The sequence below is a fragment of the Haliotis cracherodii genome, unplaced genomic scaffold (assembly GCF_022045235.1).
Source record: "Haliotis cracherodii isolate W230 unplaced genomic scaffold, xgHalCrac1.p SCAF_2, whole genome shotgun sequence".
Lineage (NCBI taxonomy): Eukaryota > Metazoa > Mollusca > Gastropoda > Lepetellida > Haliotidae > Haliotis > Haliotis cracherodii.
This window is the reverse complement of record NW_027266275.1, coordinates 35431906-35454234: the sequence shown is the minus strand read 5'-3', so window position 1 is coordinate 35454234 and position 22329 is coordinate 35431906. Positions and strand designations below refer to the sequence as shown.

The following is a 22329-nucleotide window of genomic DNA, read 5'->3' as shown; positions in this document are numbered from 1 at the left end:
ATGACAGTGCATTGAAGCTGATGCCTTTGTTGTGTAACATGGCTAACGTCCTTCAGATGACTGCCGTGAATCATTCCAGCTTGCTGGGTATTAATTTGACATAATGTAGGTGCAGTCACAAAGTAGCTGTCATGCATGGCGAGGCCAGTTAGAATGCTGCTAATGCTGTCTTGCGTTAGAGGTGGGTGTATGGAAGTTGTATTGAAGTTCCGGGGCAGACTAGGTTCCTAGTGCCCAAAGGTTGTCTTCCCATTGAGATTCCGGGGCAGGCGACGTTCCTAGTGCCCAAAGGTTGTCTTCACATTGAGATTCTGGGGCAGGCGACGTTCCTAGTGCCCAAAGGTTGTCTTCCCATTGAGATTCCGGGGCAGGCGACGTTCCTAGTGCCCAAAGGTTGTCTTCCCATTGAGATTCTGGAGCAGAGTGGGCCCCTAACAACATGCTGACCTACTGACAATCAGGTGCTTACAATGTGTGACCTGGCTGACTTTGTGTCATTGAACTTTGTGGAGTTGGATTGCTGCTCATACTGTCAACTGCTGGTTTGCTTTGGCAAATCTAGAATATTTGCAGATTGCATAATGTTCCTGGAATATTGCTGACTACACTTACTCACTCAGTTGACTGCCTACATGGTCTAGTGGTAGAGTGACTGCCCGGAGCGTAGAAGGTTTGGGATTCGATCCCCGGCCACGTCATACCAAATGACGTTAAAAGATTGTACTTTTACCCTGCTTGGCGGTGGGCTTTAAGGGGCTGAAACAAGAAAGGGCCGGCTTAGAGTCAGTATACTGTGTCTGGGGTATTGTGATAAACTGTGGGATAGAACAATAAAATGGGTATTAGACCGGATAACTACACGCATGCACGCACAGACACCTGTATTTTGATTTAAAATGAAAAACATATTTATTGGACTTTCATCCTAACTTTCAACATGTTGAGCATTTTGAGGGATTTCAATTATGTCTATTGCTTCAAATAGATTCAATTTTATGACGAACTTAGACTTTGTGAGATGCCACTATTATTGTTTTGAAACCAGTCATGTTTCTGTTTGTTTCTCATGTTGCCATCTAAACAATGTGCCATGTAGTGCCTAGCTGTCCCTTGTGTACATGAAGCAGTCACCCAAGAACAATGAGTCGCAAGTAGTTGTCAATCAATTACTATCGGTTTTTGTCAGCCGTTTTCAATTATTAGCTGTGAACTGTACACTGAATTATTCATTTTTTTTTAATGCCGTCTAAGTTGTTTTGACTACTGAACTATGACAGTTTAGGATTTTGTTCTGCCATGTCTCTTTGCAAAGTATATTACTTTTTGGTTCTTTTTGGTTAAAGTTAATAATTTAGGTTAGACATAAAAAATCATCTTCCCGATGCAAGGGAGGATAACTGACTGTAAAAGTTTCCATCCTTGCCGAACTAGGTGGAAATTATGGAGTTGTATTTTGGCTGGACTAACAAGTCTATGCATCGTCAAATCAAAATCGCAGAATAAAATTGACATTGGGTTCATGAACAACATAGCAACTGCCGTGCAGATTACAGTTGATTGCAGGATTTGCAGAGCATGTGTACTATCAACTGGGCATCAACAGATGGTTTCTTGTTTTTAATGTTTATAAAGGTGCTTAAATGATTTGATGTACTTTACAAGGTAAGACCCATTTTATTACACTTGAGATCTTGATTATCGATCAGATCGTCTTGACAGGGCACCACTATTTTGTTTGAAGAAAATGCAAGTGAAGGGAGAGATGGAATCTGATTGGTCAATAATAGGAGGGTCTTAAAAGGGACATAGAAGGGACATAACTCGTAACTGCCACTGGTGGTGCTAAGATCGATCCTCGCAATTCCATCCTAATTCGGCAAGGGTGGAAACTGGACTTTTATAGTCAGTTAACTTCCTTGCTTTGAGAACATGTTGCTTAACAAAATCAATGATAATGGTGTTTTGAAGTCAGACCTGTTTCTGTAAAATGTGTATAATCTACAAGCAGAGAGATTATCTCTCCTGAGTGAATGAATGGTGTAAGTCCCGAACCTTTGGCCAGGCACTTCTATAGCATTTACTGTTATTCCTCATAGCTTGCTGGTTATTCTATATATTACTCACTGCCATTTTAAGGAAGAAAATGGGTAAGCGTTGATTTGTTTTTCACACTGCTTTTAGTAATTTTCCAGCAATATCACAGCAATAAATACGCTTCACGCCTTGTTGTTGGGAATTTAAACCCAGGCCTTTGGCATGACAAGCGGACGCTTTAACCACAAGGCTACCCCACCACCCCAGAATGAAAATCGACTTCAGTGAAGTCGACTTTTTGCAGATGATGTAATGCAATCAGTTTCATAAACAATGAATGATGTTATATTTCCAAGATAATGTGACGTAATTTTTTCTTCAACTGACCAGTCAACATTGAGAATAGCTTAAATACACATGTGCAAATATCGTAAGTTATGAGACTCAATCATTCTACCCTTATGGGTAATATGATCTATTAATTACTTATGAAATGCTGTGATGAGAATGTCAGTATGATAAATTGTTGTATGTACCATTTATATCCACTGATTATTCAATGTGTGAGCCAAAATACATAGTTTGTATTCACGTAGTAATTAATATGTGAGCATGGCACAGGCATCTGAAGTTGTGGTTAAACAATGAGATTGTATGACTTTTTAACTATCAAGTACTTCTATCTATATATAAATACCAGGGACCGATTCCACAAAATGATCCTAGCACTAAGACTGTTGTAATTCTTATACTTTAACATAGAGTTTCAATAGTTGTAGCACTCTGATCTTTTTGTACAAGAGGGCACAGGAGAGGAATGCTGTCTCGCACCCCACTCACATCTTTCATGTCATATTTCATGAAAACATTAATTTAGGCGGCAATTATATGATCGTATAGTCTCAGTAAGAATTTTGCTTAGCAACTGCTACATTAAACTATTCCTACCAACAGTATGTCAATCTCTGTGATAATCTTACAGCAGGGTGTTGAGTCATCCCACAGATGACATCCTTACTTTGTCAGTGTAGCAGGGCATGGAGTCATCCCACAGATGACATCCTTACCTTGTCAGTGTAGCTAGGCTTGGAGTCATCCCACAGATGACATCCTTACCTTGTCAGTGTAGCTAGGCGTGGAGTCATCCCACAGATGACATCCTTACCTTGTCAGTGTAGCTAGGCTTGGAGTCATCCCACAGATGACATCCTTACCTTGTCAGTGTAGCAGGGCATGGAGTCATCCCACAGATGACATCCTTACCTTGTCAGTGTAGCTAAGCGTGGAGTCATCCCACAGATGACATCCTTACCTTGTCAGTGTAGCTAGGCTTGGAGTCATCCCACAGATGACATCCTTACCTTGTCAGTGTAGCTAGGCATGGAGTCATCCCACAGATGACATCCTTACCTTGTCAGTGTAGCTAGGCGTGGAGTCATCCCACAGATGACATCCTTACCTTGTCAGTGTAGCTAGGCGTGGAGTCATCCCACAGATGACATCCTTACCTTGTCAGTGTAGCTAGGCATGGAGTCATCCCACAGATGACATCCTTACCTTGTCAGTGTAGCTAGGCGTGGAGTCATCCCACAGATGACATCCTTACCTTGTCAGTGTAGCTAGGCGTGGAGTCATCCCACAGATGACATCCTTACCTTGTCAGTGTAGCTAGGCGTGGAGTCATCCCACAGATGACAGAGAACAAATATTTGAGTGACGAAGTTTTCGCGTGGGAATTTAGAAATATGTTTGAGAAGTATTGATCTTTCCTGTTGGTGAGTAAATACAGAGCAGGTATACACATTCAGTGTTGTTCCACTGCCACAATGGAGGAACGTTCCTATCAATTTCCACAGTACGGCTACCATGTTCCCAGGCCTTAAGACAAGCACTGATTTTCACAAGATAACATGTACTGGGGTACATGTGGTTGTAACATATCAGAGATAACTTGTGCAGCTTTCAGGCTGCGCTTAATGTGATGTTATTTATCATCTGAAGAATCATTTCTGGAGAGCAAGCACAACAGTAAGAGCTCCTCTTTGCTGCAAGAGCCAGGCACCATAGTAAGGATTTCTCTTCACTACGAGAGTCAGGCACCAAAGTAAGGATTTCTCTTCACTACGAGAGTCAGGCACCATAGTAAGGATTTCTCTTCACTAGAAGAACCAGGCACCATAGTAAGGATTTCTCTTCTCTACGAGAGTCAGGCACCATAGTAAGGATTTCGCTTCACCACAAAAATCGGGCACCATAGTAAGGATTCTACTTCACTAGAATTGTCATATTAAGGATTCTACTTAACTGCAGGTGTCATAGTAAGGATTCTACTTCACTACAGCTTTCATAGTAAGCATTCTACTTCACTACAGCTGTCATAGTAAGCATTCTACTTCTGAACAGCAGGCCTAGCAAGCATTCTACTTCACTACAGCAGGTCTAGTAAGGATTCTACTTCACTACAGCTGTCATAGTAAGCATTCTACTTCACTACAGCTGTCATAGTAAGCATTCTACTTCACTACAGCTGTCATAGTAAGCATTCTACTTCACAACAGCAGGCCTAGCAAGCATTCTACTTCACTACAGCAGGTCTAGTAAGGATTCTACTTCACTACAGCTGTCATAGTAAGCTTTCTACTTCACTACAGCAGTCATAGTAAGGATTCTACTTCACTAGAGCTGTCATAGTAAGCATTCTACTTCACTACAGCTGTCAGAGTAAGGATTCTACTTCACTACAGCTGTCATAGTAAGCATTCTACTTCACAACAGCAGGCCTAGCAAGCATTCTACTTCACTACAGCAGTCATAGTAAGGATTCTACTTCACTACAGCTTTCATAGTAAGCATTCTACTTCACTACAGCAGTCATAGTAAGCTTTCTACTTCACTACAGCCGTCCTAGTAAGGATTCTACTTCAGTACAAGAGAGTCAGAAAGAGCTCCTCTTTCCTACAAGAGTGTCAGGAACCACAGTGAGGGATCGCTGTGTATACAAGAGAACAGCACGCTGAGAGATGAGAGATACATGTCTATCACGAAGTGTATACTTCAACCAGTTCTGACTCACACACAGCTCAACTTGTATATTACACCTATGTGCTTCCAACACTCCTCCTGCCAAACCAAGAATGCTCATGTGAATCATGTTTAAATGTCATTTACTTCAGTTCTCTCAGTTGTATTTCCCTGAAGACAAAGGCCAAGTGAGTCTGCAGTGCTATTTGTCAGCAAGACTTTATTTAGTTTTGTTGTGAATAATTTGGCTACACTTCTGAACTCTGTTGATGAGTCCCCCCACCATGTTGAGGCATCTCAAGATATCATGTTTTATACCTCTGTTACAGCTACAAACATATGAGGTCAAACATATTATTGAGGGCAAATATACTCAAAACAAAGTAAAAAACATGCCAGAAATAGTCCGCAATGAAACAAGCCCTTGAAGCTAGCGTGGATCCTGTGGATACAGCGAGTGTATAAGTAGGGATGCATGATTTGGCAATTTTCGTTTAGTAATTTGATTGTTGATAAAAGAATATCCCCAAATGAGCTAGTTATGATGTTGTATTATGTTTTAGTATGCCCAATCACTTTTGAAGGTTCTGCATGTATGAATGTTTCAGAGATGGGACATGCACACCCCTGCCTTCCTCCATAGACCTGTGTGTATCTTAAAGATGGGGCGTAAAACACATTATAATTAAGTGACTTGCTTATTTTTTTACAAACTTTGATCGAACTGATACACAGTTCAGAGCTGTGAAAAACACTTAATTACTCGTTCACTATTTGATAAAAGGTGATAGTGATCTTTTGTGATTATTAGGTCATTGTGACCTACTTTTTTTAAAAGTGTAACCAAACTTAATGATTTTATTTATTAAAATTAATTGTGATATAATAATCAAGGGTTGCAAATCAGACACATATCACAGTTGATTTTTTCTCAGGTACATAACTTTTTATGCATCATAAACTGATGGATGTCAAGGTCAGGGTGAAGGTCATGCTAGTGACATGAGCAGTGATGTGGGATGTATTTGGAGCTGATGTGCATTGATTATGCCATAATATAGAAGATTTCAATTTTATTATAATTCTGTATTAAGGAATAAGTATCATATTTTTCATTAGAAAAAATATTTGTTGACGTAAAATCATTGATTATGTTCTATTGATTTGTTTTTGTTATTCCTAATATATCATTGACTATAGCTATTTGATTATGGTATTAGGGCTATAAAAAGTCACTATTGTCATTGTCTTCAGTGATTAAACAGTACTAAGTTATTACTAACCATATGATCCAATATGTTTTGAAATCAGTTGTAATCCACATTGCGTTGCCATGTTGTTGTTTTTGCTCTAAGAACTGAAGGTCATGATTTCGATCCCCGTCAAACCAAAGATGTTGAAAGATGGTACTTGTTATTACCATGCCTGGCGCTTGTAATTAAGGAGATAAAACAAGGAATGGTCAGCTCAGAGTCAGTATACTGTGTCTGAGTGGGTTATTTATGTTAAACTGCTGCATGGTATCTCAGTAAGCTAGCACTATAAAATGAGATTAGTCCAGACTTGTACCAGCAGCCGCAGCCACACACACACACACACACACACACACACACACACACACACACACACACACACACACACACACACACACACACACACACACACACACACACACACAATAATCTTGAATGCAACGTTAAACCCTCTTTCACCTCACGTCACCTCCATGTTTTTTTCAGTGTATGCTCCACAAGAGGTGTTTGCTATTTACACAAGTACACAGTGTGGGCAGCTGCAAATGGTTCATAAAAATAAAAAGGTTCACTTAGATGCCTGAAATTTGTAAATTGACATGGAGACATGGTGAATGCCTTTCACAGGTTTCAAACGCATATGGATAACTTCCACAATTTACTGCCACGATAACACTTTAGTTTCATGGTTGTACAACCAGATAACATCTTACAAAGCTATTTTGAAACTCTTGAATGCTTATAACCTTTAGGCATTGTCTCAAAGGAAATGTCAAAAGTTAGTCCAGTGCTGGTGTATGCACAACTGCCCTGACTTCATCTGTTTACCCACATGGAATACATTGATGACTACCGATGTATGCCCTGCTTCAGGACAAGAACCATCACTGCCTGCCCTAATACACTCTGGGGATCCGAATATCTCACCTTTTGAGTTGTAAATACATTCCAGCAGCTATTTTGAACACCGCCATTAGCACAGTCATAGCTATGTAACAGTAAAACCTGCAGTTATTCCATATGTTAAGTCAAAATAATCATTTAGATGGCCACGAAATTGTATTGTCGTAGGATTTCTATTTTAACCCAGGCAATTGAGAGCAAATGGAAATGTTGATATTCTTTTTCCACAAAGGGATTTTTTGTGATTCCACAAGACTGTATGACAAAAAGGATGGCTTAAACTTTCCAATAGTCAACATCACCTTTATGTTCAGCAATATTCCAGAAACTCCAGCCTTTGGTGTACCAACTTTTGAGGTACAATCAAGCCTTCACTTTCTAAGAAGATTTCAAATTAGTGTCATGACTCTTGCTGAAAAGTTGTTTGTTCAGGGTTACAGCATTCAAGGCCTTAGTAAAACTTTCAGAACGTTTTATAGTAGACATGGGGAGGACATATCTCCTCAGACACCAGTCTCCTCCATCTCCTCAGACACCAGTCTCCTCCATCTCTTCAGACACAAGTAAAAATATGTCACCACAAATCATTTTTGTCACTGATGCATCAACTGGAAACTGGATTGAGGAGACTGGAGTCTGAGATCCCCATCTCCTTAGACTCCTGTCTCCTCCATCTCAGACACCACTCCCCCCATCTCCTCAGACTCCTGTCTCCTCCATCTCAGATACCACTCCCCCCATCTCCTCAGACTCCTAGCTGTCTCCTCCATCTCAGACACCACTCCCCCCATCTCCTCAGACTCCTGTCTCCTCCATCTCAGATACCACTCCCCCCATCTCCTCAGACTCCTAGCTGTCTCCTCCATCTCAGACACCACTCCCCCCATCTCCTCAGACTCTTGTCTCCTCCATCTCAGACACCACTCCCCCCATCTCCTCAGGCTCCTAGATGTCTCCTCCATCTCAGACACCACTCCCCCCATCTCCTCAGACTCCTAGCTGTCTCCTCCATCTCTTCAGACTCCTAGCTGTCTCCTCCATCTCCTCAGACTCCTGTCTCCTCCATCTCAGACACCACTCCCCCCATCTCCTCAGACTCCTAGCTGTCTCCTCCATCTCAGGCACCACTCCCCCCATCTCCTCAGACTCCTAGCTGTCTCCTCCATCTCAGACACCACTCCCCCCATCTCCTCAGACTCCTGTCTCCTCCATCTCAGACACCACTCCCCCAATCTCCTCAGACTCCTAGATGTCTCCTCCATCTCAGACACCACTCCCCCCATCTCCTCAGACTCCTGTCTCCTCCATCTCAGACACCACTCCCCCCATCTCCTCAGACTCCTAGCTGTCTCCTCCATCTCAGACACCACTCCCCCCATCTCCTCAGACTCCTGTCTCCTCCATCTCAGACACCACTCCCCCATCTCCTCAGACTCCTAGATGTCTCCTCCATCTCAGACACCACTCCCCCCATCTCCTCAAACTCCTGTCTCCTCCATCTCAGACTCCACTCCCCCCATCTCCTCAGACTCCTAGCTGTCTCCTCCATCTCAGACACAACTCCCCTCCATCTCCTCAGAGACCTGTTTCCTCAGATTCAAGTCTCCTCCATTCTCCTCTTATTCCAGTCTCCTCCATCTCAGACTCCAGTCTCCTCCATCTCCTCAGACTTCAGTCTTTTACATCTTCTCTATCTCCTCTGTTATCAGTTTCTAATAGTTTCTACCTGAGTCATCTTTCCTATAAAACTGAGCTGTGAAGAAGCCACAATGTTGTTTAGGAAACCCAATTGATCAAGTCCTATCTGAGTGATCTATAATGTAGGAAGGGAGAAGGACCAAGGAACGGTTAATGATGCAGCATTATGTTCAAGGATGCCTGCTGGTCTGCAATCAGACTGTTGAATTTTTTCAAGGATTGGTATTTTTAAGTCTAGATGATTTAATCAATCTTTCCAACTGCAATGGAGGTTGGTGTGCATTTTATTGAACTAAGTGTACTTATCAACTCCCGCTCAAATTTCACACTTTACTTAGGGGTATTTCTGATATTTGCAAAGGTCACATAATCATGTTTACATTTGAGTTTTTGTTTCCATCTATTGACCCAAAAACAACAGAGATGCCTCTATGCCATGCTTGTTTTTACCATAGACATTTTGTGGACTTTTATAAATATAATTTGGGGAATCTGATGTATATTTCTGATAGTGTCACATGACAAGATAAGATATGATATCGGAAGCATGGACATCAGACATCTCTTATATTTGTGAATTTCAGTCTGACATGGAGAGAGCTGTATAATGGATGACTCTCATTTGTGTGTAGGTTTTAACTGTCCAGAAACTGTTTAAGTCTGGATAATGGAATCATTTCCCAGGAAATGGGTCTCTGAAGTTGGTAGAACGGTATATTACTTCAAGCATATGTTTAGAGTCTTTACTACTGATTTACACAACATGCCACTATGGGAGTCCGGTAGACTCTCTCACAGACCCTAGAGCATATATTGAGTGAAACATTCACCCCGATTCCACTATCAACCTCTTCTCAACTCTAGCAGCCTTACCTTTCCCATTTTTTAAGTTTTTGAAAATAAGAGACTTGAAGTTTCTTAATACTTAAAGGTTTCTTTATAGAATCACTTTAATGGACCGTTGTACATAACCTTACTTCAGGAACCAAATATATAAGTCTTGGAGTCGGGTCCTGTTTTTTTTTTCAGAATGTTCTGCCACCCTAAAACTCCCCTTCCCTGTTTTAGCCCCACATAAGAGTAAATGTGTTGTGTCCCCAGGACTCCTCAATCTCCACAGTCTTCTCATACCTCTCCTCAGTACTTCTCAGATTCAAGTCTCCTCCATTTCCTCAGACTCCACAGACTCCTCCATCTGTTCGGACTTCACAAACAATTCCATCTCCTCAGACTCCACATACTCCTCCATCTCCTCAGACTCCACATACTCCTCCATCTGTTCGGACTTCACAAACAATTCCATCTCCTCAGACTCCACAGACTCCTCCATCTCCTCGGACTCCAGACTCCTCCATCTGGTCGGACTTCACAAACAATTCCATCTCCTCAGACTCCACAGACTCCTCCATCTCCTCAGACTTCACAAACAATTCCATCTCCTGTCTCCTCACCTATTAGCATATATTAAGTAAACCATTCACCTCCTTTCGACTATATCCTCTTCTCTGCCAGGCATTTTTTTACAACTGCTCAGAGGCCGATATTAGGCTCCAAGTCTGCAGCAAATGACAATAAAAATTCCCAAATTGAATAGAAAATTTCCCAATTCCTCAGAGTATGAAAAAATGAAAACAGTAAAACATTAGATAACAATATCACAAATCTTTCCCAATTTGCCCGTCTTGGGCACTCATTTTGAGCCCTAGATAAATTACTGTCTGCTCTAGAAGCCTATACTCAACCCTCCTTTTTGGCTTCTGAATCTAAGAGACTTGAAGGTTCTTAATTCATAAAGGTATCTTTATCATGTTTATAGAATTATTTTTTACGTTATACAAGAATAAAATACATTCACCTCATATGGATAAAATGGTCATCTATAAGGAAACAACAAGGCCTATTTTATCATGTCAGCATATTGATTTACTTCACACCTATTTTATTGGGAGACATGACTTCAACTTGTAAAAGAAACAGCCTGTTTAACAGTTCATGAATATATTTTTTAGTGTTCAAATTTAGTTTTCCTGTAAATGTCACGATCTCAATTTATAACAATGTCTGGATTCCTAATCAGAAAATCTTCGTCTTCAGGCTATTAACAGAATCACAGGCAACCAAACTACAGTTGAAACGAAAAAGGACCAGTTAATCATGAAGATCTTAGTTTTTAAACAAAGTCAGTGTTGAGAGGAAGTGATTATGTGAGGATTACATTGTTTACATCAAGTGCGAAGTGTGGTGCAGCACACATCTCCGCCAGAGCCTCACTCTGGATATCCCTGTTTGGATTGGCCACCCTCCAGCCTGCGAGTAATGCCGATCTAATCATGGAGCCTATCACTCCACAAATATGACAAGGGCCCTCTCTAAACGTATTATGATCTGATTACCAGCTTCAAGTTCCTGACAATTCCTACACAATCATTAGCTTATTCTATCTTCAAATGAGGTTCCTGCCGGTTCAACTTCTCAGTAATTGGGAACTGCCATTCGGCTTACTGTTCAGGTGTTTTCAGAGATGACGGGGTAGTCTAGTGGTTAAAGCATGTGCTTGTTGCACTGAAGAACTGGGTTCGACTCTACATATGGGTACAATGTGTGAAGCCCTTTTCTAGTGTTCCCTGCTATGATATTGCTGGAATATTGTTAAAAGCGCGTAGAACTGCACTCCCCTCACACTCACTCTGGTGTTTTTGATGCCCCCTGTTTCTAGTTTGTCGCTATTGAAACAGTTCATAACATCACAATTTCCTACAAATACATATGTCACTTCTACAAGAATCCTTAAGCTTTAATGGTCATCCTCAACGTGATAACGTAAGCAGGCCATCATTATTATCATTATTACTTATATTGTATTAGTCATTATTATCATTATTACTTATATTGTATTAGTCATTGTTATCAATAGTACTGCCCTCACCACTACTGCTGATACTAATACTACTGATTATGGTGGTGGGGTAGCCAAGTGGTCAAAGCAGTTTCTTGTCATGCCAGAAGCCCGGGTTTGATTCCCAACATGGGATGATGATGATGATGATGATGATCTATTGTATTGTGCTTTCCATTGCTTGATATCATGCTCAATATGCACCAGTATGACCCCGGTCAATGGATCAGTGTGCACTTGATAATTAGTCTCAGCTTTCTGGGGAGTATACATCCCAAGCTGCCCGTAAGCACAAGAAAGTTAAGTTATATTACCATCTCCTCCTACTTAGTACCCATTCATTGCTGGGTGAGTGAGTGAGTGAGTATGGTTTAACACTGCTTTTAGCAATATTCCAGCAATATCACGGCGGGGGACACCAGAAATGGGCTTCTCACATTGTACCCATGTCGGGAATCCAACCCGGGTCTTCGGCGTGACGAGCGAACGCTTTAACCACTAGGCTACCCGACCGCCCCCATTGCTGGGTGAACAGAGGCATGTCTGGATCAGCCACTTGCCGAAGGAGACACCAACAAATGTTTCAGTGTGGGGCATGTTTTACACCACTTTTAGCAATGTTTTTCTTTTTTTTTGCAATATTACGGCGGGGACACCAGAAATGGGCTTCACACATCATGTACCCATGTAGGGAATCCAATAGGGCTGCAACGATACAGGAAGGTCATGATACGATACGCATCTCGATATTCTGGTCACGATATGATACGTATTTCGATACGCAATGATAAAAAAAAACAAGACTTAAAGCATGTCAAGATTGAACCTTTCATGATTTTGGAACAGTCAAAATTATTTTATAATAACAAAACTACTGAAGTTGTTCAACTTTCCTTCAAAACAATTCAAAGTTCAAACACCAGAAAATAATTCATGTACTCCACCAGTGATACAACTTCAAAGAATTTTGATGCAATGTTCGAAGAAATTGTATCTGAAATTATTGTTTTATCAGGAATAATTTATTCCAATATCGTGTTATCTATGTTGCAGCTGGTGATTGCTTTTGCAGGGTATTTTTACGTATGGAACAATTTGACCAGTCACCCTCGGGACTTCCCGTGCTACATGTATTTCAATTGCGATTACGTTATGTTGACATATATTAGCCAAATTGCCACAAATATGACTTTTAACGACTCAAAGTATGGCATTTTTAATATATGTATCCATTCTCTAGCAACTAAAGTTCGTTTCAATGCATCAAAAGCAGTAATCTGACCGTGGTTGTTGTATCTCTTAACACACCATTTCACATAACTTAATGAAAGCAATATTAAATGAAATTTTGAATAAAATTAATAAAATATATTACAAACACAAGTCCAGATATAGAATGAACACGTTTTAATAACAAGAAAGTATAATAATGGTATTGAATTGCATCTTCAGTTCGGATTTGCTGACTGGTATTTTTGGTGTGATGTGCTTGCGGTGATCAGCTGATAATGTTTTATGAGTTGGGGGAAAAACATCTGTCGGTGTAAAACCTGAGTTTATTAAAAATGTAATTACGTTTTTGGGAGCCATGCGTTAGCGCGCTATAACCAAGTTAGCGGTTTATTGAAAGGCACAATACCGAGGAAACGCTGTACTTGAGATTTGTGTTCCGTATCGTGGCGTATCGATAAATGGGCCCACGTTTATCGTATATCGTATCATGGGTCAAGTATCGCGATGCATTGGAATATCGGTGTATCGTTTCACCCTTAGAATCCAACCTCTGTCTTAGGCGTGACATGAGAACACTTCACTACGAGGCTACCCCACTACCGCAGTGTTGGGCAGGACCAAAGCCCTGCTGCTGCTGCTGCTGCTGCCGCTGCTGCTAGTATTGCTAGTACTACTACTCTAATTTCTATAACTGCTTAAGCTACTACTACTACTACTACTCCAACCACCGTTATCATTATCATCATCATCATCATAATCCTATTTACTGAAAAGGGCTATTACATCATCATTTATACAATATATATCTTGCTGTGATATTGCTACAACTACATAAATCTCTCCTCATTCACACATTCGAACAGGGAAATGTGTAAGGACACAACCTTAAGACAGCAACAGATACATAAAGGCAAATACTGTACACAAGGACACAAAAGATGGCTGCATTATACAAGAGTGTGTTCTTGGCAGAAATCCCTTTGGGATATTGTTCATTCGTTTGTTTTTCAGCAATACAAGCCATGTGAGATTCTTGCTAATTGATTGACTTCAGATGCCTAGTATAATGTCCATAGTGACGCCATTAAAGATTCACTATCTGGGAAATGTACAACTTGTATACTACATCCATCATTAGTTTCACACATGACAAAACCGAGTTAAATTAGTCATTTTCTCTTTGTTCATAGAACATATATGGCCAGAGCACGCCCATGTTAAATAATGTACTGGTTACCTTGAAAGAATCATACCGAATATTCCGCCTTGGCACCAATATTAGTCAATATTTTCTGGAAATGAATTATTGACATAAGTAAGTGCTTTATTTTGTCAACATGGTGTGGGATCACCTAGAAACCAGCAAATAAACTTTATGGAGAATAAAAACTCACACTATTACGTCATATTACATATCATGGCAGCCTGAAATTAATCAAGTCTAGACAAGCTAGTGGTTGAAAACAGGGAGAATACTGACGGTCAAAAATCATCTCATCATCAGCTTCAACGACACAATCTGCCAACTCACTCCAGGGGCTGGTGCTACAAAGCAATTTTAGCCGGAAGTCCCTTACTCCAACCTAGGTTTATCATAGTTTTCTGTTATGACACGAAATATGTGACTGGCATTAAGAATTTGGAAATATTTCTGGATAACAACTTCTTTATTGTTAATTACCGCTAACTTTTCAAGGCTGATGCTTGCCCCTGCCTTGGGTGAATGACTTCACTATTACAGTAAAGTACGGTTATAACAAACTCAAAGGGACCTCTAATTTTAGTTTGTTATAACAGTAGTTCATTATAAGCATATATACAGCATAACTACAGCAAATTGTAGGGACCAAAAAAGTAAGTTCGTTATAACCGTCAGTTTGTTATAAGCGTGTTGGTTATAACCATAATTTACTGTACATGTTAATTTGTACTGCTGACTTTTTTAATCCCTGAATCCCCAGGGTTGTGAATACAGAGAACACCAGAGCCACCGTTATTTTATTGTTTGGTTTTCTAACCATTTAGCTTGGGTAAGCCAAAATAAAAATACATTTGTGTAGCTCAGTATTTTAATGTTTATTTGGCATTGAAAGAGGTTACAATGGCTGCTGACTACAGGTAATGCCTTTCACCAATTGAAGAAATTAATAGTTACTTTAATTTAATTTTGCTGTATCTTTTTATACATCTAATCAATCAAAGATGGAATGTTCGAGCATATAAGTAAATTTATACTAATTTTATTAGTGTGTTCCCACAGTGTGGGTGCAGAATATGCCTGTGTTTGGCTAATTATGTGGTCTCCTTTAAATGCACAAACAATTATTTCAGTGCAATTTGTAAGTCTATTTTATGTTATGAATGCTGGAATTTATGTACAGAAATGTTGACCAGGTTACGCTACAGCCTGATCAGAGTGCCTGTATCATTGCCAGGTTGTATTTCCTGATTGTGGCCTTTGGCCCAGGTCAGTCAAATTTGTAAACAGCAAAATATTCAAATTGTCAACTGACATGGTTGGTGTATACTAGTCTTGTAGATTTGCAGTCGAGATGGTATAAAACTTACTGCTGATTCATAGATTTTAGTTTATCATCATTTTAGCTGTATGACATTAGAAAAAATAACTCTCCAAATTTTGTTTTTTTATGAAGTTGATTATCATAAAAATCTGAAACTGTGTAAATATTTTCATATTTTCATATTTTCATATCCTTCCCAAATTTGTTTTCCTCCACCCCCACCTCCAACCCCCACCCCACACCATTACCAACACCAACACCAATGCCAACACCAACGCAAACACCAACACCAACAACCTTGTTAAAAAAACAACCATAAACACTTCCTTAGAAATAGCAGCTAAGTGTCTTGATCACCTAATATTTGTTCACACTTCTAGAACAGAGTCCTTGCTCATATGCATTGTTCTACCTGTTATGCATCCTCCAGGCTGGCAGAACTCATTGGACAATTGGCATTGTTTGTCCAGGTTGTCTAGGTTGCAGCCGAAGTGTTATGTAATCACACACTCTGCACTTATTGATTTCTGATTCAGTGCTCGTCAGGTTTGCACAAAGTACTTCTCACAAGATGGGCGTTGAAATTGATATTTATACAAGCTTGTCACATCAAAGGTGTGTGTGGCTGTAGGTGTAATAGAAGGCGTCGTTATCTTCAAATGATGAAGCATGTGTTGGGTTTGTATTCTAGTGGAAGCTCGACATCATTGCATTCATGCACTTACTTTCCCTCTTTCATGAAGCGGGGCAGTCGGGTAGCCTAGTGGTTAAAGCGTTTGCTCGTCACGCAAACGAGGCCCATTTCTGGTGTCCCCCGCCGTGATATTGCTGGAATATTGCTAAAAGCGGCGTAAAACCAAACTCACTCACTCTATCATGAAGCATAAGACTTTAGTTTGACTTAATAAACAAGCTCTCCCAGATGGAGTGTGTGAATGAGTTGGGGCTTTGTAAGTTGCTTTCATCAGTATTCCAGTCATATCATGGCGGGAGACACTAGAAAAAGTTCTACGCATTTTTCCCTTGTGGGGAATCGAACCCGGGCCTTTGACGTGACGAGCAAAGTCTTTTACCTCTGTGCTAGCCCACCATCCATTGGTAGATAGAAACCTGCCCACATCAAATGCTCTAAAGGAATGCTCTTATTTCAAGAAGATGTTACTGAAATTATTTTATGGTTGGGCATCTTTCAACTCAAAATTGTAATTGTTAAATAAATTAATTTATAAAACTGCATTTCTTTCCCCACAAATTCTGTTAACAAATGTCTGTAATAGAAAAATCAACTGATCTGCAAGAGAATTTTTTTCATCCCATTTCATCCAAGCTGTCAATCATATGCTGAATGTTGCTAGTATAGTATAAGTAAGGATAAGAATTTATGGATGAACAACTTCTTTATTACAATTAAGAGCGATGTTTCGGTGTAGGTTCTAACACCGTTATCAAGCAAGTGTTCATCCATAAATTCTCATCCTTACTTAGCGCTCCAACTTCCAAATGCCTTTCACAGAAGATAGTATTGCATATTTCCACCACTAACTTTATGATGTTTTAAGAGGATAAATATGGAAACACAACTACCGGTAATTAAAAGAGCTGCTGTAGTGTATTTTTGGGGGAAAGAATTCGTTATGAGGTCTTTCAATATTGTGACCGAGAGATGAGCATATCACAGTGCATGTCAATATCACTGAATTGATTCATTGGGGGCCTGGCACTGAAAGTTCTACCATGAACAAATTCTGATATTATGTATGGCCATGAATTCAGCTCTAATACCTGTGGAAATAATAACCCGTGCTCCACACCATCTGTGGATTGTGTCACAGATATCCCTGCAGTGGGAGGCTGTTATGCATAGATATGATTTGTGGGGTTTTTCCCTCCTTTCCATGTACAACAGTAGGGATATGAAGTGTAATCTAAAGTGCGTATAGTCATACAGACCAGTGAAGATCCGGGGTAGAATAGGTCTTCAGCAACCCATGTTTGCTGTAAAAGGCGACTATCATTGTCTTAAGAGGCGACTGACGGGATCGGGTGGTCAGTCTTGCTGACTGGGTTGATGCATGTCATTGTATCCCAATTGTGTGGATCAATGCTCATGATGTCAATCACTGGATTAGTATTAAACAACAAACAGTCATACATAGAACACACATATCACCTAGTATATAGTCATACATAGTACACAGTAGGGCTTGGACGAGTCCAAATTTACTACCTGGGTAACCGACCCCCTATTACCTGACCCTACCCAGGTACCCTATGCAGGTCTCTAAGAGTTGGGAAATGTCTGATTGGGAATTGTCTTACCGCAGCCCTCGCCCAAACTATTAAGATACATGTATCAAACAATCAGATCATGTGTACACTGAAGTTGACTAAAGCTTTATCTTCAAACATATACAAGTCAAAAGGAATGTGTGCATCGTCAGAAAGAAATGCAAACACTAGCGACTTGTAGTGCAACCACTGAGCTATAGTGAGTTTTTGTCATTAAACAATATATCACATGAGTAACCACGGTTCCGAGTAGTCCTGGGTACCTGGGTCCTACTCAAGACCCATCCGACCTGAGTACCCGAGTTACCCATCCCGGCCCTAGTACCAGGGTCCTACACAGTACCCACTCGACACGAGTACCCGAGTTACCCATCCCAGCCCTAGTACCCAGGTCCTACTCAGTACCCACCCGACCTGAGTACCCGAGTTACCCATCCCGGCCCTAGTACCAGGGTCCTACACAGTACCCACTCGACCCAAGGACCAGAGTTACCCATCCCAGCCCTAGTACCCAGGTCCTACTCAGTACCCACCCGACCTGAGTACCCGAGTTACCCATCCCGGCCCTAGTACCAGGGTCCTACACAGTACCCACTCGACACGAGTACCCGAGTTACTCATCCCGGCCCTAGTACCAGGGTCCTACTCAGTACCCACCCGACACGAGTACCCGAGTTACCCATCCCAGCCCTAGTACCCAGGTCCTTCTCAGTACCCATCGGGCCTTAGTACCGAGTTACGCATCCAAGCCCTAGTACCCGGGTCCTACTCAGGACCCACCCGACCCGAGTTACCCATCCCAGACGTAGTACCCGGGTCCTACTCAGGACCCACCCGACCCAAGTTACCCATCCGAGACGTAGTACCCGGGTCCTACTTAGGACCCTACTGACCCGAGTACTCGAGTTACCCATCCCAGACGTAGTACACAGTACATACATAATGTGTAGATGTCTCCAGCATAAACAGAAGTACACAAACACACTATTTCTAAAGCTTGGAAGATGTCCATTTGTTTTGTGGCATCTATTCTACCATTGTGGTTTTGTTGTGTTGTGTCTATTTCTGTATTCAAGACCTTTTGAAAGACAAGAAAGCTAAATCTATTATGTACATTAAGTGACAGACGTCCAGAAACCATTAGCATTTTCAGCATCTGAAATCAACCGGAACTCCTTTCCTTAAGTATTTGTACTCCCTGGTGTTTGGAAATGAACCCAACATCCACAATGTCAAATTATTTCAAGGAGTATCCATGGAATACTTATTATCAAAGTTTGCTGAAATCACTGATATCTTCATATTTTAATATGGTTTTTGATCCTTTAAGACAAAGGGGTCTTTATTCCTGGTGTTTTATGTTAAACATTGTTTGTAAAATATATTTTCTGTATATGACCTTAATTCTCCAGGAATGTTTACCCATGAGAATGTGCTGTTATTCTTGCTTAAATCTATGTTGTTGAGCTTCTAGAATATAATTATGAAAGTATTATCTCCATAATTGATTTTTACTTCATCAAATATGTCAGTACTAAGTAGAGTTGCTGCAATGAATGGTTGAAAAAATGTGAATAATGAGTCTTGTGCCCTTGGGTTGACCGACATTGCTGACATATATTTATAAATAATTGATTGTGTTGCCATTGTTTGCAACACATGATTAGCTCAGGTTGAAGATGTTAACTTGTGTTAACATTTTGCCTTCTTCAGTTGGGATGACGATTAATGTCCGCAGTAGTATCTGTTGTACTCACTGATCTTGTTGGAGGTTCAATATTTCTTTAGTTTCCTGAAAATTGTATTAACTGGCCAGACCAATGTTTGCTTGTTTTTTTAATAATGGGCCTTTCCTGATTTGAAAAAGTAAAGAGAAAAACATCATACTGCTGTTTCGTTTTGAAAGATGCACATTTTGATCATCATTTTGTTCGAAATTTTGTTCATTTATATAATTGGGAATCAAGGTTCATTCCTCATTGTTGCATGTACAGACCAAGAACAGACCAATATGACAAGTAAATTAATTGGCAAGCCTGATTTTCCCAGATGAAAAGTATACCAGTAATAGGTGAAATTAATGTGAAGCCTTTTGACTGAAAAGCTTTATCCATTTGCCACTCTAACTTGTACCTTCTTTTCTTTTTGCTCAAAATTCAGAAAATATCTCATGATGAAGGAAGAAATTCAGTTTCATTTGAATTCTGAATCAACCAATCTTTTAAAGAAATAACAAAATTCTCTTCATGTAGATACATTTATATACTCTCAAACATCAGTGGCAGGATGTTGAAGTCTTATCTCAGATGATAACTTATTTCCTGCAATTATCCTTGATCATTCACACCATTGCCATAGTCTTATATCTGGCTGTAATCACACCGTTAAAATCTTTAACTTTCAAAAGAAGTCCTCTTCACTGTCAACTTTCCATAGTCAGTCTTGTCTCAAATGATGACCGTTTTTCGGTAAGGCCGGCATGAGAGGCCATTGTTCAAAAGAAATAACACACTGGAGAGAGTTGTGTCCCCCTCAGCTACTGCTTTTTGTGGTTTGAATCCAGATTTGTCCTTATTGTGATCTGTCATCACAGGTTAAAAATACACACCAAAATTATACTACCATGAGTCCTTACTAGTAAATTAATATAAGGAACGACCTGTGAAGATCCGGGGTAGAATAGGTCTTCAGCATGCTTGTCGTAAAAGGCGACTAATGAGATCGGATTGGTTGATGCATGTCATCAATCCCAATTGCGTGGAATATTGCTGAGTGCAACATTAAACAACAAACAAACAAACAATATAAGGAACAGCTACTGATCACCCCTTTTGTGAACTAGCCATCAGAGCTGATGTTGTCTTTACATTCAACTTGTCTTTCAAAAACATTACAGCCACTGACATGCAGAGTGACAATATTTCTAACATTGTCAGCATTCTGCTTCTGAAATGAAAAATAACACATTCCTGATGTATTATTTAATTGTTTTTAATGCATGTAGTCTTACGCAGAAGGAAAGCATTGGATTTAATGTATATAATTGTGATCTCTGCACAAGCCCTAATGACGACCTTGTTAGCTGCCACTCACCCCGCAGGCCCATGTCGTTATGTGGGCTGTGTGGCACATGCAAGCCAGCTTAGAAGGTTTGCTCGTTCTGTGCAGTCATTGTTTGCAGATACATTGTTATGGCCATGTTTGCAAGACTTACTCACAGTCTTGCTTTTATACCACTAAATATTTTATAGGGATATTCTGAGTGGCCAGATGGGACTGAATATCTGGAGATGTCACTCAAAAAGTATTTTTTGACTTGATGCAAGCACAGTTTCATTTGATTTGAATTCAGCATAGAAATGTTGTCATACAAGTACTGCCGTATTTTCTTGAGTATAATGCGCACCCATCTCTAGTGGATTCAGTATTTGGGAAAAAAATATTTTCAAATATTATGTGCAGAAAAAAATTACATTGACCCCTTCAGTGAATTTCGGTAAATGAGCAGGTGATAAGAAACTTGGTCAGTACAAATTTGAAATTTGAGATAAAAAATCACCAGACATGTTGAATTACTGTTTAAATTGTATTTTGTTCTGCTAGGCATTGTTTTACATCCAGGGATTAAGATTACCTTGTGTATTTTCTCGTAAACTAAGCTGGAAACAGCAATCAGCTGTACACACGTTTTCTTGGAATCTACCAGTGAATCGGTGAAAACTTACCCAATGGAATAACTTTAAAGGATTTTGATGCAAGGATCAGGAAAAAATTGTATCTGAAACTAATTTTCTATCTGGAATAAAATATTCCAATATCTTGTTATTTTAGATGCAGCTAAATATATTTAAAATAATAATAATCCTAAGCATAGCACTTCAGTGCAGCTGATCGCTATTGCCGGTTATTTATTTTCTACACAGTCCAGCGTGATTTGAATTGAATAAAACATAAGAGTTGTCATATAAGTAGTATTCCATCTTGCCAAGGCCCTAAAGCATGTTCAGCTTCATTGAAATTAAATTAAACATGAGAGATGTTGTCACTCAAACTGTATTCAGTATTGCCAAGAACCGGACTCATTTTCAGCTTCATTTGAATGTAATTAGGCACAAGTGCGCAATTCAATAAGTTGTTGCCCTCTAATTTTGTAACAGAATGACGCACATGTATACCAGTATCCCTCCAAGTAGTCAGGCTATTGTTCTAAAAGAATAACGCTGCTTGTTGGTTTAAACAGGGTAGGAAGTAGTATAAGTGTCAGTCAGAAGAAGGTTTCATTGGGAGGTACTGAAACATTTTGACTATTTGAGCGTTAAATAAAATATCAAATTGAGAAAAGAATTTGACTGAAACAGCCATGCACATGAGTGAATAGCATTACTGTCAGTCAGCATGTAGCCTGAAATGATAGATATTTTAAAATCAATTCTCCTACAACAATTTTTTTTATTTTTTTGTGTTAGGATCTATTTTTATC

General features: G+C 39.9%; 1 protein-coding gene across 18 annotated transcripts in view; it reads left to right on the top strand.

Moving 5' to 3' along the window:
• LOC139468031 (calcium-activated potassium channel slowpoke-like) overlaps window positions 1-22329 on the top strand; it is a 140944-nt gene that overhangs the window by 16506 nt on the left and 102109 nt on the right. The window lies entirely within an intron of this gene.